Consider the following 15,379-nt stretch of genomic DNA (forward strand, 5'->3'; position numbering starts at 1 on the left):
GCTTCTTTGAACAGGTGCATCAGCACTTAAACATTACAGAGAATGTTAGTAAACCCCTCTATAAAAGAGGAAACATATAATCAGTGCATTCTTTGGTACATCAATATTCTAATCAGTGAAACATTCCTGATTGTGACTCAGTGATAAGTTTCCCTTATTTTTTCATAATTCTTCTTGGAAACATCCAGTGTATCAGGAATAGACCAGAACCATGACATGTGATTTGTTTGCTTTCTCTCATCTAGTCTATTCAGAAAATTATGGAATGGTAGAAAAGCATTAACAGCTCGAACACTAATATTTGCCAAAATTGGAAACACATGTGTTTCTAAAGACTAGGTATAGCCAAGATAAATAGGATGATATCCACTGATGTTCTGTGCAAACTAAAATTCAATAAATTTTTAATTTCTATAGGGCACAAAATAAAGAAACAGGGAGTATGCTTGGAGTGAGTGTGCCAAATAGCCACTATTCCTGGGATTGAACCCCACAGCAGGCTCCTTGATGAGCAGGGAACCTGCTTCTCCCTCTCCCTCTGCCTGCTGCTCCCCCCTGCTTGTGTCCTCTCTCTGTCAAATAAATACATAAAATCTTAAAAAAAAATTAGGAATATAAAATCTACCTCAGACACTTGTGAGGATTAGTGAAATGTGTAAAGAGTTGTCCCAGGATTGGTACTCAATGAATGGTAGTTCTAGGTATAGATAATATTGTTATTGCAATCCAAAGAAAATGATTTTAAATCTCTTTCCATCAAGAACCTATTAATAAGTTACCATAGGGTTGATTTTAATTTCCACCTTTTCTCTCTTTACTTGCCCTCTGGCTGAGTGCTAATTACCCATATACCTATATCAAGTTTAATTTTGAGACTTAAATTTCTCTCATTTCTTAAATTTCTCACTGCTCAAGGTGTAAGAACTGATAAAGTTCTGACCTCCCCGGCCATCATAATTCCCTAATGCCATTTTCTGCTTTTTCTGAAATTAACATATATCAGCTTTGTGAAGCACTGGAGTGCAAGCTTCCAAAAGACTTTGCTCTTATTATCACAAAATGCTAACTCCCAATGACAGCATGTTATCCTCTCCTTCATGCCACTGCTATTCACTTGTTAACAATTTTCTTTTTAAATAGAAGAAAAAAATTCTGACATATCCTTTCACATATCAGTTGACTCATGGACTCAACATTTTTAAATTACTCAAATCCATCTGTTGGGTAAGGAGTCTGGACAAAGTTCTTCTTGGTGCTTTGTTTCAGGGTCTCATCTGAAAGCTGACACCAAGGTGTGGTTGCAGTGTCTCCTCAAGCTTCAGTGTAAAAGGATCCACTTCCAAGATGATGTGGCTTTTGGGTGAATTCAGTTTCTCGCAAGCTATAAGACTGAGGGCGTCAGCTTCTTATTGGCCATTGACAGGGTCTGTGCAAAGTTCATTGCTATACAGGTCTTTCCATAAGGAAACTCACAATATAGCAGCTTATTTCAGTGAAAGAAAGATACTTCTGGGAAGACAAAAGTCACAACTTTATATAGCCTAATCACAGAAGTGACACCTATCACATTTGACATTTTCCATTGAATAGACACAACTCATGAGTCCTGCCCACACTCAGGATTATTCCAGGTGGAGATACCAGGACACATGAAAACCTGAAGGCCATTTTAGAATCTGTCCACCATGGAGTATAAATCCAATAGAAGTTCATAAAGGCAAACAGGACATTAAAATATAGTTTCATATATACTTTATTTAAAAATTTTAATTACCCTAATATCTAGGTATTATTATCTCATTTTACAGATGAGGCTACTAAGCCTCAATGTTGTATCTAAAGCATCAACAATCAATAAAATCAGTATTTGGACTGAGGTTAGGTTTATTTTTTTAAAGATTTATTTATTTCTTTTAGACAGAGAAAGTAAGGGAGACAGGGAGAGAGAACATGAGCAGGGTGAGAATCAGAGGGAGAGGGACAAGCAGATTCCACACTGAGTGTGGAGCCTGGATGTGGGGCTTGATCTCACGGCCCTGAGGTCTTGACCTGAGCTAAAATCAAGAATTGGATGCTTAACTGACTGAGCCACCCAGGTACCCCTAGGTTATATTTATTCAGGTCTATAGCTGTGCTCTAAACATACTGGTAGTAAAAATGTGTATCCCTAGAAGTCCTGTAGATATCACGAAGACAATAACAAATAACAAATATTTTATGCCAATAAATTCAACAAGTTATATAAAATTGGAAATTTCTAAAAAACAAAATGTATTAAAAATTAAACAATGAAACATAGGAAAGCTAAGTATTTAATATCGGTTGAAGAAATTGAATTTATAATTGAAAACACTCCCATAAAGAAAATTATAGGTCCACATGATTTCACTAGTGAATTCTATCACTTATTATGATAAATAATATCAGTCTTAGACAAATATTTTTCAGGAAATAAAAGACAGGACCCTTCAAAACTCATTCTATTAGGACAGAATAACTCAGACAATGTAATCCTAAAAGTATATCTTACAAGGCAACCTTAGAAAGAGGGGATATTAGAAACCAGTATCCTTCAAGAACGAAGACACAAAAATTTATAATAAAACATTGGTAAGTTAAATCCCATAATACGCAAAAAATTATAAATAATAATCATAAATAAGCAGAGTTTATCTCAAGAATGCAATGTTTGTTTAACATTTGAAAACCAACTAATGAAATTAACCACATTCACAGAATAAAACGATCCATATAATCACGTCAATAGACACAGAAAAAGCATTTGTCAAAATTCAATATTAATGATAAAAAATCTTGAAATAAAAACGAAAGGGGATATCAACTATTTGATAAAGGTCATCTACAAAAACGTCTTCAGGTAGCATTAGGTTAATGGCAAAATATTAAACAATTTCCTGTTAAGATTTAGAGCAAAGCAAGCATGACAGCTCTGAGCATTTTATATTAAACATTACACAATGTGTCCTACCCATTTCAGTAAGGCAAGAGATAATCATAAAGTTTGGAAAAGAAGAAGCAAAATTATCTTATTTTGTATTGACATAATTGTGCAGGTGAAAACAAAACTAAACAATATATATATAAAAAAAAACCCTCTTGAAGAATTATTAGAACTAATAAAGAAATTCAGCACAATATCAGAATTCATTCTATAGACAAAGTTCTATTGTATACTTACATACTATCAATGAACAATTAAAAAATAAGATTTCTAAAATGAAAATGACATGTAAAATATCAAAACTTTTAACAAAAAATTGTGCAAGATCAGCACATTGGAAATTACAAAATAATGATGATAGGAATTAAAGAAGAACTAAGTAAATGGAGAGATATATCATGTTTATGAATTGGAAGATTCAATATTTTCCAGACATTATTAACCTGATAAACAGAAACAATACAATCTTAATATTTCAAGGGTTTTTGGTTTGTTTGTTTTTCTGGTAGAAATTGTCAAGTTGATTCTAAAATCTGTATTGAAGAATTAAAGGACCTAAAATAGTCAATACAATTTTTAAAGAGAAGATCAAAGTTGAAGATTTCAGCTACCTGATAAATTTCAGTAATTAGAAGAGTGTAGTATTGGCATAAGTATAGACATAAAGATCTGTGGAACAGAATAGAGAGCCCAGAAATAAAACCACACTTATAAAGACAAATGACTCTTGACAAAGGTACAAAAGGAAAAGAAAATCTTTTCAACAAATGGTGCTGAATCAACTGAATAAGTTTATTCATAAAATAAAATTTGATCCACTACTCATATCATTCACAGAATTTTATATGAAGCAGATGAAATGTATATATAAAAGCTAAAACTGCAAAGCTTCTAGAATAAAATAAAGGGGATTTTGCAAATTTGGATTTGCAAATAATACTTAAGATACAAGAATCACTAAATTAATAATAAAAGAAATTTAAAAATAAATTTTATCAAAATAAATATTTTATTCATTCAAAAAAAAAACATTAAGAATATGAAAAGCAAGCCATAGCTAGAGAGAAATTAATCGTGGTATATATTCTGACAAAGGACTTGTTCCAGAATATATAAATACTCTAATACTCTTAGACATCAATGTAAAAATAGATAACCCTATGAGAAAAAAAAAGAGAGACAGAAATTCCTAAGACAAGAGCTATCAATTGTCCTTAAGTGCAGAAAAAGGTGCTCAAATCATTAGTCATTACAGAAATGAAAATAAAACCATAAAATGACATTTCACAGTGATGGTAATGGCTAAAATTTTAAAAAATGATACCAGATATTAGCAAAGATGTGTATGGGCAAATATGCAGAGCATCTAGAACCCTCGTACATTGTTGGTTAGAACATAAAAGAATTCAAACATTTTGGAAAGCTAGTGGGCAGTACCTTATGGTGGTTGGCAGTCTCTAAGATAATTCCCAATCATCTCCATCTCCTTAAAGTCATGCGCTTATGTAATCCCTCACCTTGAGTGTCGACTGGGACTAGTGACACGCTTCTAAAGAATAGAATACAGCCAGTGTAGCTGCACTTGTGATGAGAATAGCATAAGGTATAAACATCACTATGTTGTACACCTGAAACTATGTAACATTGTGTGTCAACTATACTCAAAAATAAAAGACTACTACCAAATTCAACAGCACATTAAAAAGATTACACACACACACACACACACACACACACACACACACACACCTCTGACTTTGTACCTGTCTCTGGTCTTTGAACACGATGTTTTGGGAACTACTTGGTATTGGAATTATCTCTTTTTCCAGACTGTGACTTATGTCTCTAAGTTCTTAGCAACCCTTGTTGCCAACTCTAAGAAGGAATCTCAAACCAGATACAAATATATCTCAAATATTGCATGACACATACCTATATTTTTAAAAAAATATATTTTTTACTTATCATGAAATTCAAATTTAAGCTGATGTCCTCTCTTTTTATTGGTTTAATCTGACAACCCTAACCTGATGGGACTTGGCATCATGGGGCAGCCAACACTAATATATATGAAGCTCAGCTTGTATTTGACACCAAGAAACCGCTGTCCTTCTGTGCTCCCATACACTGTGTGGACCACAGGAGGAGTAAAAGGAGTCAGTCCAAATTCCACAGATTCTTTATACTCCAGGCAAATAGAAGTGCTCAGCAACTCAGCACAGCAGAGACTATTTAGATACATCAGTCCAAAATGGCAGGGGAAAAAATATCCATTAGATGGCATTGAATACATCTCAGTAATGTCTTATTATCAAACTGCCCAGAGGAGTGGCTCCCAAGAAGTGCAGGTTAAGAGGAACAGAATTGTTTGGAGAATATTGTGAATTAGGTGAACACTATACAAGTCTATAAATAGCCTAGATCTATAGATGTGTTACATATATCTTCTAATTTGTATCTAAATGTTATAACGACTGCACTATAAAAACCATTAAAACTTACTACTGAAGGCTCTTTTGGTTCTTTGAGGTTAGTTTAGAAATTAGTATATCACTCATCTACTCTATTTGTTCATTTCCTCAAGAGCTTCTGAAAACCAAATAGGTCAGGACACATTTGCCTGAAGCTTTTCAAAGTGTTCAGCTACATAAATATCATCTTTAAGGTTTAGGTCCAACCAAGACGTGGACTGTCTAGGAAAAGGGGAAAAATGAGGATTCATCTGCACTTCTGAGAAATGATGCATAAAGTAATATTTGTTTTCAAAGGAATATAAAACAGCTATTTAAGCATGGGAGGCACAGGATGGCACTGAATCTGCTTCCCATTGCTCTTTCCTTTTATAAGAAGCTCCACGGCAGCAAGCACAGAATGGGGACAGCGAAGGAAGAAACAAGAGGGCGTTTGGCTCTAAAGCTTTGGCTATACTCTTCCTTTAAAAAAGGAACAGGGGCAGACAGCAATCATAATAAAGAGAGAGCAAAATAAAAAGCAACCTTCTTTTTCAAAAAGAACTGCACTCCACTGGAAAAATAGAGATGAAATCAATTCTGAGCAGCAGTTGAATTCACATCGCACAATGCCCTATTCAAAGCAAGATCTGCCAATCATACTTGATAACTAAAAAAAAAAAAAAAAAGAGAGAGAGAGAGAAATGATTATTTTACAAAAAACCTGCCTGTTCCCCACCCTGATTTCATCAAGACCATCTAAGTTTATAAGCTGGGGGGACAGGGGAGTTTTCTGGTTGTTTATGTCCCGGTGATAATTCTAAATGAGTCTCCAGTGTCTCCCTGTGTGTCCAAATTTTCTCTTCTAAGGACAATGGTCAGATTGAATTAGGGCTCACCCCAAAGGCCTCACTTTTACTTAATCACCTCTTTAAAGACTCTATATTCAAGCATAGTAATATTCTTTCTACTCTGGATGCCTTCTATTTCTTTTTCTTGCCTAACTGCCCTACATAAAGCCTCCAGTACAAGGAAGAATAGAATTGGCAACAGTGAATTCTCTTATCTTTCTCGTGATCTCAAAGGGAAATCATCCAGTCTTTCATCATAATGTCTGATGTTAATTGTGGGTTTTTCAGAGATGCCCTTTATCAAAGTGAAGTTCCTTTGTACAGATATTTTGGTGAGTGTTTTTATCAAGAAATGGTCTTGATTTTTACAATTTTTTTCTCCATCTACTGAGATTATGTTTGTATGTGTTTGTGTGTGTGTGTTTTCTGTTAATAAGGTATTATTAACTCATTTTCATATATTAGGCAAACCTTCCAATCCTGGGATCCCACTTGGTTATGGTGTATAACTTCTAAAAATATATTGCTAGCTTCAGTGTGCTAGAATTTTGTTTAGTCTGTAGCTTTCTTTTCTTGTGAATTTTTATCTGGATTTTTATCAGGATAATACTGACCTCACATGATGATTTGGCCAGTGTTCCCTCTTATTCTATTGAGAAGAAATGACATTAATTGTTTTCAAAATGTTTGGTAAAATTCACCTGTGAAGCCCTTGGAGGCTGGGCCCTACTTTTTGGATAGTTTTTGATTCATTTTGATTTATTTCTGCGAAGTTGATAGTAGGTCCCCTTTTTTGTTTCTGATTCTGGTCATCTGCGTCATCTCTCTTTTCTCTTGGCTTTTTTTCACTAAGGCTTTTTCAGTTGTACTGAACCCTTCAAAAAACCAGCCTTCGGCTTCACTTATTTTATTTATTGTTTTTATAATGTTGAGTTAATTAATTTCTGCTCTAATCTTTATTATTTCCTAATTCATTTTAGTTTGCTCTTTTTTTCCCCTTAAGGTAGAGGGTTAGGTTGAGATCTTTCTTCTTTATCCATATAGGCGTTGAACATAAATTTTTCTCTGAGCACTGCCTTAGCAGCATCCCATAAATTTGGTATGCTGTGTTTTCATTTCCAGTCATTTCAAACTGTTTTCTAACTTCCCTTTTGATTTCTTCTTTGACCCATTTGGCTACTGGAAACTGGGCATTTTAGAAAATATATTTTAGCAACCCTGGTTCTCCTCCCAAGTACTTGTTAATAGTATTTGCTCGTTACATGTTTATTGACTGGATGGACTATTTTAGTGCAGTCTACCCTCCCTTCATCTCTACCAACACAGTGTGAAGCCTCTGACTTTGCTCATTGGCAGTCACATTCTTTGGTATGCTCACACTCACCCTGGGGTTACAGTGGTTAGGGCATTCCAGTTGTTAAACTCTACTAATTGTTGGAATGCTGCTCTATTGTTTCCTATAGGATCCTGGGCCATAAATTGATTCACAGACTAATTCAATCAAATTTGTGATCTTTCCCAAGGACATTGTTTGAGATTTGTTCTGACCCCAGGAGGGTTCTTCCCCGCTGTTCCTTTTCCCATTTCTGTCAGGCAAACTAGCCAGCCTACAATTTAAACTGTATCTCCAGTGCATCTATTCATCTCTTGCATATACATGTAAATTTTCACCAATTTTCCTTGAGAGAGGGTCCAAGGAGCTCCTTGTGCTCTCATGCTTGTCTTATATATATATTTTTATTATTATGTTATGTTAATCACCATACATTACATCATCAGTTTTTAATGTAGTGTTCCATGATTCATTGTTTGCATGTAACACCCAGTGCTCCATTCAGTACGTGCCCTCTTTAATACCCATCACCAGGCTAACCCATCCCTCCACCACCCTCCGCTCTAGAACCTTCAGTTTGTTTCTCAGAGTCCATATTCTCTCATGGTTCGTCTCCCCCTCCGATTTCCCCCCACTTCATTCTTCCCCTCCTGCTATCTTCTTCTTCTTCTTCTTCTTTTTTTTTTTTTTTTAACATATAATGTATTATTTGTTTCAGGGGTAGAGGTCTGTGATTCAACAGTCTTACACAATTCACAGCGCTCACTATAGCACATACCTTCCCCAATGTCTATCACCTAGCCACCCTATCCCTCTCACCCCTCACCACTCCAGCAACCCTCAGTTTGTTTCCTGAGATTAAGAATTCCTCATGTCAGTGAGGTCATATGATACATGTCTTTCTCTGATTGACTTATTTCGCTCAGCATAATACCCTCCAGTTCCATCCACGTCATTGCAAATGGCAAGATTTCATTCCTTTTGATGGCTGCATAATATTCCATTGGATATATATACCACATCTTCTTTATCCATTCATCTGTCAATGGACATCTTGGCTCTTTGGATCTGAAGGGGTACGTGCACCCCGATGTTTATAGCAGCAATGTCCACAATAGCCAAACTGTCTTATATATTTTTTACTTTAGATTTTTCAAAGTAAATTCACACTTATTCCCATGAAGACAGTACTGAATAAGAGTAGTAATAATAAGAGCACATAATATTCTTGAGTACTGTGTATGTGAACACTATGCATATATTGTGCATATTTCTTTCATCTACACTGTTAAGCAAATAATTTTATCCCTGTTCTACAGACAAGAAAGCCAAAGATGAGGAAGCGTTTTAGCAAAGTCATTCAAGAGTCCCTGGCAGAATCACACAATCTACTCAAGTCTCTCACTTAAACGTCACTGCTTAAAACCAATTATCTGACTTGTAGGCAAATGTTAGTATGAAAAACTTGAATAATAATAGAGAAGACAGCTTAGCTATCTAAAGTTACCAGAATTAAATAATAAAATTAGATTTTGCAACCAGTCTTTGGATCACTTGCTCAGAGTACTTTCACTTAAATTATAATTGATTTATGTGTATATTTATTATGACGCATCACTGAAGAACCAAGAGCATTTTGGCACAACTCCACAGAGGAGGGTTATCCTGTTACCTTATATTATCTTTAGTTGAAATCAGAGAAACAATTATTCATTAAACGCCTTGAATTTGTCATGCATTATGCTGGGAGATTTCATACACCTCATCCTATTTATTTTTCCCAATAAGATCAGCTTTGTGGTCCCCATTCTTTGAGATGAGCAACTAGACTCCCTGAAGTGTGAGGTTAAAGAATGTTTCCTGTAAGACTGTCATTGCCATGAGGACAAGGCCTGAGTGTATCTTATTCAAGCTCTTTTCTAATTACTTAACAAAAAGTTTCACTCATAATAATTGTAGGGAGGAAAACTTTTCCTTATTTCCCTTCTAGGTTCTTTGGATGATCTGATAATTAAACTGACACAAGGCAGGTTAATAGGAGAAAAATTAAATTTTAATTTTGTATGTATGGGGGCTCATAGAAATATGAGACTCAAAGTGACCAGAGCAGGCAGCTTTTATGTCTTTTAGACAAACAAATTTGTGAGGATTGACGGCAAAGAAGTTTGGGCTTGGGGTAGTCAATTAGTGAATAAATAACAAGGTTTGTTTATAAGGCCTTCTCGGCCCTAAGTTCTCTATCTCTGGTGATAAGGATGTTACTTTACTTCCTGGTAAAGGAAGGCACCATTCACATGGGAGATTTATTTCCTGCCTTCAGGAGGAAAAAGGAGGGTCAGAGTGTCCAGTGTGGAGTCTGCTTGACATTCTATCCCCCTCCCTCTATCCACCCTCTGCCCACCCCACTTATGCTCTTGTGCACATACTCTCTCTCTTTCTTACAAATAAATAAATAAATAAATAAAATCTTTAAAAAAAATGGTTAAGAAACTAATTCTCAACAAACTAAATACTTAATCACTCTTACCAAGAATTTCAAATTAAAATGACAGCAATATAACAAACGAAAGGTAAAAAAAAAAAAAAAAAAACACACACACACAAAACCAAATAGACCTTAAAGGTAAACAAGCAAACACAATGGAGCCAGGACTGGACGTGTAGAAAAAACAACAGGATCTTTTTCCTCATATGGTGTGATTAATATTTAAATGAGGTTGGAAAAGATGCTGATACTCAGATTCATTCATTCATTCAACAAATATGTATCTCTACAGTGTTGATTATGTGGCAGATATTAGAAAGACAATGGTCCCTCCTTAAGTTCATCTTCTCATGGAGGAGAAAGACACAATTAATAGTATGTATAATAGTCACAAGTGAGACCTCTGATGCACGCATAATATTATGGGAGGAGCAAGAAAAAATATAGGCAGGACACTCAATGATGTGGGGGAATTCTAGAAGAAGGCTCAGCAGTAGAAATCCTGCTCAAAGTGATGAGAAATGGTTAGACAGAGAAAGGAGGGCATTCCCAGTCTGAGAGAACATATTTTAAAAAGGACTAAGGACCTAAGAGAGAATGACATACTAAGATTTTCATAAGTTGTTAGTTTTCTGTGGCTGAATCACTAAGTTAAATATAGTTGAGTGATTGGAGATACAGGCTGCAGAGTTATGAGTACCCAGCAAACCGTTGAAGGTCTGGAAATCTGAGCCATCTTGAGGAATGAGCTCAAAGCAGGGGCAAGAGTGCCATCTATTGAATCTCAGCTACTACTTGCTACAATCCATCTGAATCTTTTGCATATAGTCTGAGCTTCCCAATTTCCTAGGAGCCAAACAGCCTAACATTTTATTAACTCAAGGTAAGTACTTTTCTTACGCTATTCTTAATGGGCCATATTTATGTGGCTGTTGTACAAACTCTCCCCTAGAATGACAAGTGGAACACAGTTGAAAAACCCCCACAAAGTTCCCATCAATAGACTGCTACATATCTTTTTAAAGAGGAGAGCCTGGTTCATTTTCTTTTTTTTTTTTTCTTTTGACAGTGGCACAAAAATCCTGTCCACAAAAATTGTGAGTATTTTTTAAAGTGCCTGCTCACTTTGTAAGTGGGCTCGGGCTTGAACTTTTAAACCTGTCTGAGACTTCCCACTTCTCTTGTATAGTTCACTTTTGCTTGATATCATTACAAAGTCGTTTTGGGTTTGTTCTCATAACTCCGTTTGAAAGCAAGAATATTTCTGTAGTACCTTAATTCTTTTTATGAAAGATTTGGAGAGAAAGAGAGAGGGATTTTTTTTTTTTTTTTTACTATAATCAGAAACCTCAGACCTTCTTCTCTCAACTGTCAGTGATGTACGTTCTCGACCACAGCAATGATATCCACTGTACATGAATTCAGTGTGGTTTCAGTTGGCAGTCCAACAGGATTTTTACTCTATTTTTCATAGGTTGGTGATTTTTGCCCCCCAGGAATCAGGCTGAAATGTATCTCTGTAAAACAATATTAGCTTGAAAATATTAGGAAAAAAATTAAGCTGCCATTATTAACACATTATTATTATTCATTGTGTTTATTATTATTATAATGATAATAGCACTAATTATTATGGGATAGTGAAGCTAGTAGTTTTTGAATGAGATTAGACATTCTGATAGATGAATTCATACAGGAGAAATGTAACAAGGTGGAAACCTACAACGATGCTCTTATCAATTTCCCACTGTTATGAACAGTTTTCTGCTGGACAGTCTGGAAGCAGTGACCTAAACAAAAAGATATATCTGACAGGTTAAACGAAACATAATGCTCTTCTCAAGGCCTCTTTTAAAAGAAAGTAAAGTTGTTTTGTAGTGTTCTGAAAGCATAAAAAGAGTCAGTAGAGTGTGCTTCTAAATGTTTGGAAATGATTAGGGCCCTATTCTACTTCTTTATGAAAGTACTTGAACATTCAATTCTGAGGTTTTTATTCCACTGAATTTCAAACTTGTCTATGGAACACTCCTTGATGGTGATTTGTCAAAATGAAATGACCTTCCCCCGCCAACTTCAGAAGATTCAAGGAAGAAAATTTCACTTTTTCCTTAAACTTTTAATTCAAAATAGACATTTTGGAATAATCATCTCAAAATTTTATATATCTAGATTATCTCAATAGCTTCCTTATCACCTGTATAATAAATGTTAAAATCCTTAGCAAATAGCATAAGCAACTCCACTAGCATCTGACTAGCACTAAGCATAGGTTCATCCTGGTTTCTAGTGACTCATCTATATGAGCCTGTGAGTTTGATCAGGATGTTGTTTCAGTGTTATTATGTTCACTCTTATTTGTATCTCTTTACTAGTACTATTCAAACTGGTATCCTTCTGTACCTCTCTAGTTGTATGGGCCTTGCTACATCCATGTAACTATCTTTGTGTACATGTGTACCTATGTATGTATGTATGTATCTATCTATCAATCTTCATACTCAACCAAATCTTATCTTCTTCTTTTTGGTCTTTTTTTAAGTGCCCATTCAAAGGCAATCTCTTCTCTCTGAACTACCATAGCATTTATTGTTGGTTTTCTTTTTTTTTTTTTTTTAAAGATTTTATTTATTTACTTGACAGCAAGAGACACAGCGAGAGAGGGAACACAAGCAGGGGGAGTGGGAGAGGGAGAAGCAGGCTTCCCGCAGAGCAAGGAGCCCGATGCGGGGCTCAATCCCAGGACCCTGAGATCATGACCTGAGCCGAAGGCAGATGCTTAACAACTGAGCCACCCAGGCGCCCCTATTGTTGGTTTTCTATTGCTTCCTGCCTAGAGGCCTTCATTCAATGGTCTCAAACTACTAATAATAAGTTAGCTCCCATAGGTAACAGGTTCTTGAAATATATAAATGAAACATGTATGGACTGTGCTCTTGTTCTTGAGGGTGGTATCTTGAGGGCAGTAACTAGGTTTTATGACAGATACAGTATTTAGCACAAAACTTTGTACATATTAAACAGCAAATATGTAAACTAAAAACAACGATTTTTCCTTTTCATTTTATATTCTATATTGAAATCTGAATGTTAAACCTTGCAAAGTAGTACTGCATGATGGATTCTACTAGTTCTTCTGTAAAAGGCTAATTTTAATCTACTCCTAGCCAGGAGACTAGTTATGGTAGGTTATGGCAGCAACAACAACAGCAAACTCAACATATATTCTAGTTCAAACTCCATTGAAGTTTATTCCGCACTTGTGTGTAACACTCCAAATTAGATATTCCTGGTAAGCAGGAGCAGAGGGCCAGGGCAGTGGGCAGTGGAGGATAAGGGGTATTTCTGCTCAGTGGGTACATCGAAGCATTTATTTGTAACTTTGTCACATGCTTATCTTAATGGTAGACTCCAGCTTAGTCTCCTGGAAGGAGAGAGGGAATGAGGAGCTCAAGTGGGAAGTTTTTATGAGCCTGGCCTGAAAGTGGCACATACTATTTCCATTCACAATTCCTTGATCAGAACTCAATCACATAGCTACACATAACTCCAAGGGAGACTAGGAAATGTAGTCTGGTTGTGTGCTCAGGAAGAAAAGAAAATTCATTTTGGGAAACGCTTAAACATACTTTAGGGATTTACAGAAATTATTATAATCTATTGATACTGTAATGCTTTATATTATATTATAAAGTACTTACATACCATTAGTATTATAATACTATATTATAGTTGATTTACATTAGGACTATAATATAGCATTATTTTGAATTCTAAAGCTATTTTGAAAATTAAAGCCAGTAATTGTCTTTCATCTCACTGTCCTTTCCATTTGCTAACCAACAAAGTAGGAAGAGAGGATTAAAAAATAGTTTAAAGTAATTAATAAGGATTTAAAAGTCATCACCCAGATTTAAAAAATGAAGTGAACTATTTGCAGTGAAATATTTTGAAAAACATATAACAAAAGTTATGGAGTGAAATAATTTAACTGTAAATCTGGTAGGGAAGTTATAAATATTCTTTTTGATTTTTTTTTAATTTAAGCAAAGATTGCCTTGTTCAACTTGCATTTTAGTTAAGGGCATGATATTTTTTTCTATGAGAAAAGTGTTAGTAAGTGTAAAAGGAACATGGCTGATACTCATGACACATTTTAAATGCAATTATTTTCCAACAGAGTTTAGAAGAAAGCAGATATTTTCCAAGTCAAGTGTTCATTTTTATCAAGTAAAATAACACCCACAATCAAGAAAGGACTCCTTACTTTTATTTTCATTTTTGTAGCCAACAATCCTCTTTGACAATCAAATGAACTGGAAATTTCTATGTGTGGCTTCCATTAACACTTGGTGAAATTCTCATAGTAACTAGCAAGGTCTCTTGATGACTCCAAGTGGATACTGTTTTTCTTCATAGGATTAGAGTAGTGATCAGCAAATTGACCTTCTGAGATGAAATAACAGGATTAATATCAAATCCTATATGTGGCTTCAAAAAAGAAACTTCATATAAAAAGAATGGAGAAGATGCTCTTTAACTACAGTGGATCTTAACAAAAAACACTGAAGAATATAGATGACTACAAGCTTCTTATGAGCCAAAACTATAGTATGGCTGTTTTAAAAATGCAAATATTGGGGCGCCTGGGTGGCTCAGTCATTAAGCGTCTGCCTTCGGCTCAGGTCATGATCCCAGGGTCCTGGGATCGAGCCCCACATCGGGCTCCCTGCTCCGCGGGAAGCCTGCTTCTCCCTCTCCCACTCCCCCTGCTTGTGTTCCCGCTCTCGCTGTGCCTCTCTGTCAAATGAATAAATAAAATCTTAAAAATGCAAATATTGTATAATGTATAAACTTGTTAAATCACTGTGTTGTCTACCTGAAACTAATGTAGCACAGTGTGTCAACTATTCTCAAATTAAAAAAATTGAAAAATTAAAATGTAAGTATTGTTACAGACAGGAGATTGAATCTTTGCAAAGCCGATTTAGATAAAGATTTACTGTCCAAAAATGCAATAACCTATCTCATGAAATAATGAGTCACTTTCCCCCGAAGAGTTCAGGAGGAGACTATGATAATTTGACAAGAATAATGCATGTAGAAATCTTGTTTTAGGTATAGTTAAAATACTTCTAAAGTAACTTTACTCTAAGGGAGCCTGGCTGGCTCTGTCGGTAGAGCATTTGACTCTTGATCTCAGGGTGGTGAGTTTGAGCCCCACATTGGGTGTAGAAATTACTTAAAAATAAAATCTTAAAAAAAATAAAATAAAATAGTTTTACTCTAATATTCTAAGAT

This window comes from Phoca vitulina, unplaced genomic scaffold, assembly GCF_004348235.1.
Source record: "Phoca vitulina isolate PV1807 unplaced genomic scaffold, GSC_HSeal_1.0 scaffold16, whole genome shotgun sequence".
Taxonomy (NCBI): domain Eukaryota; kingdom Metazoa; phylum Chordata; class Mammalia; order Carnivora; family Phocidae; genus Phoca; species Phoca vitulina.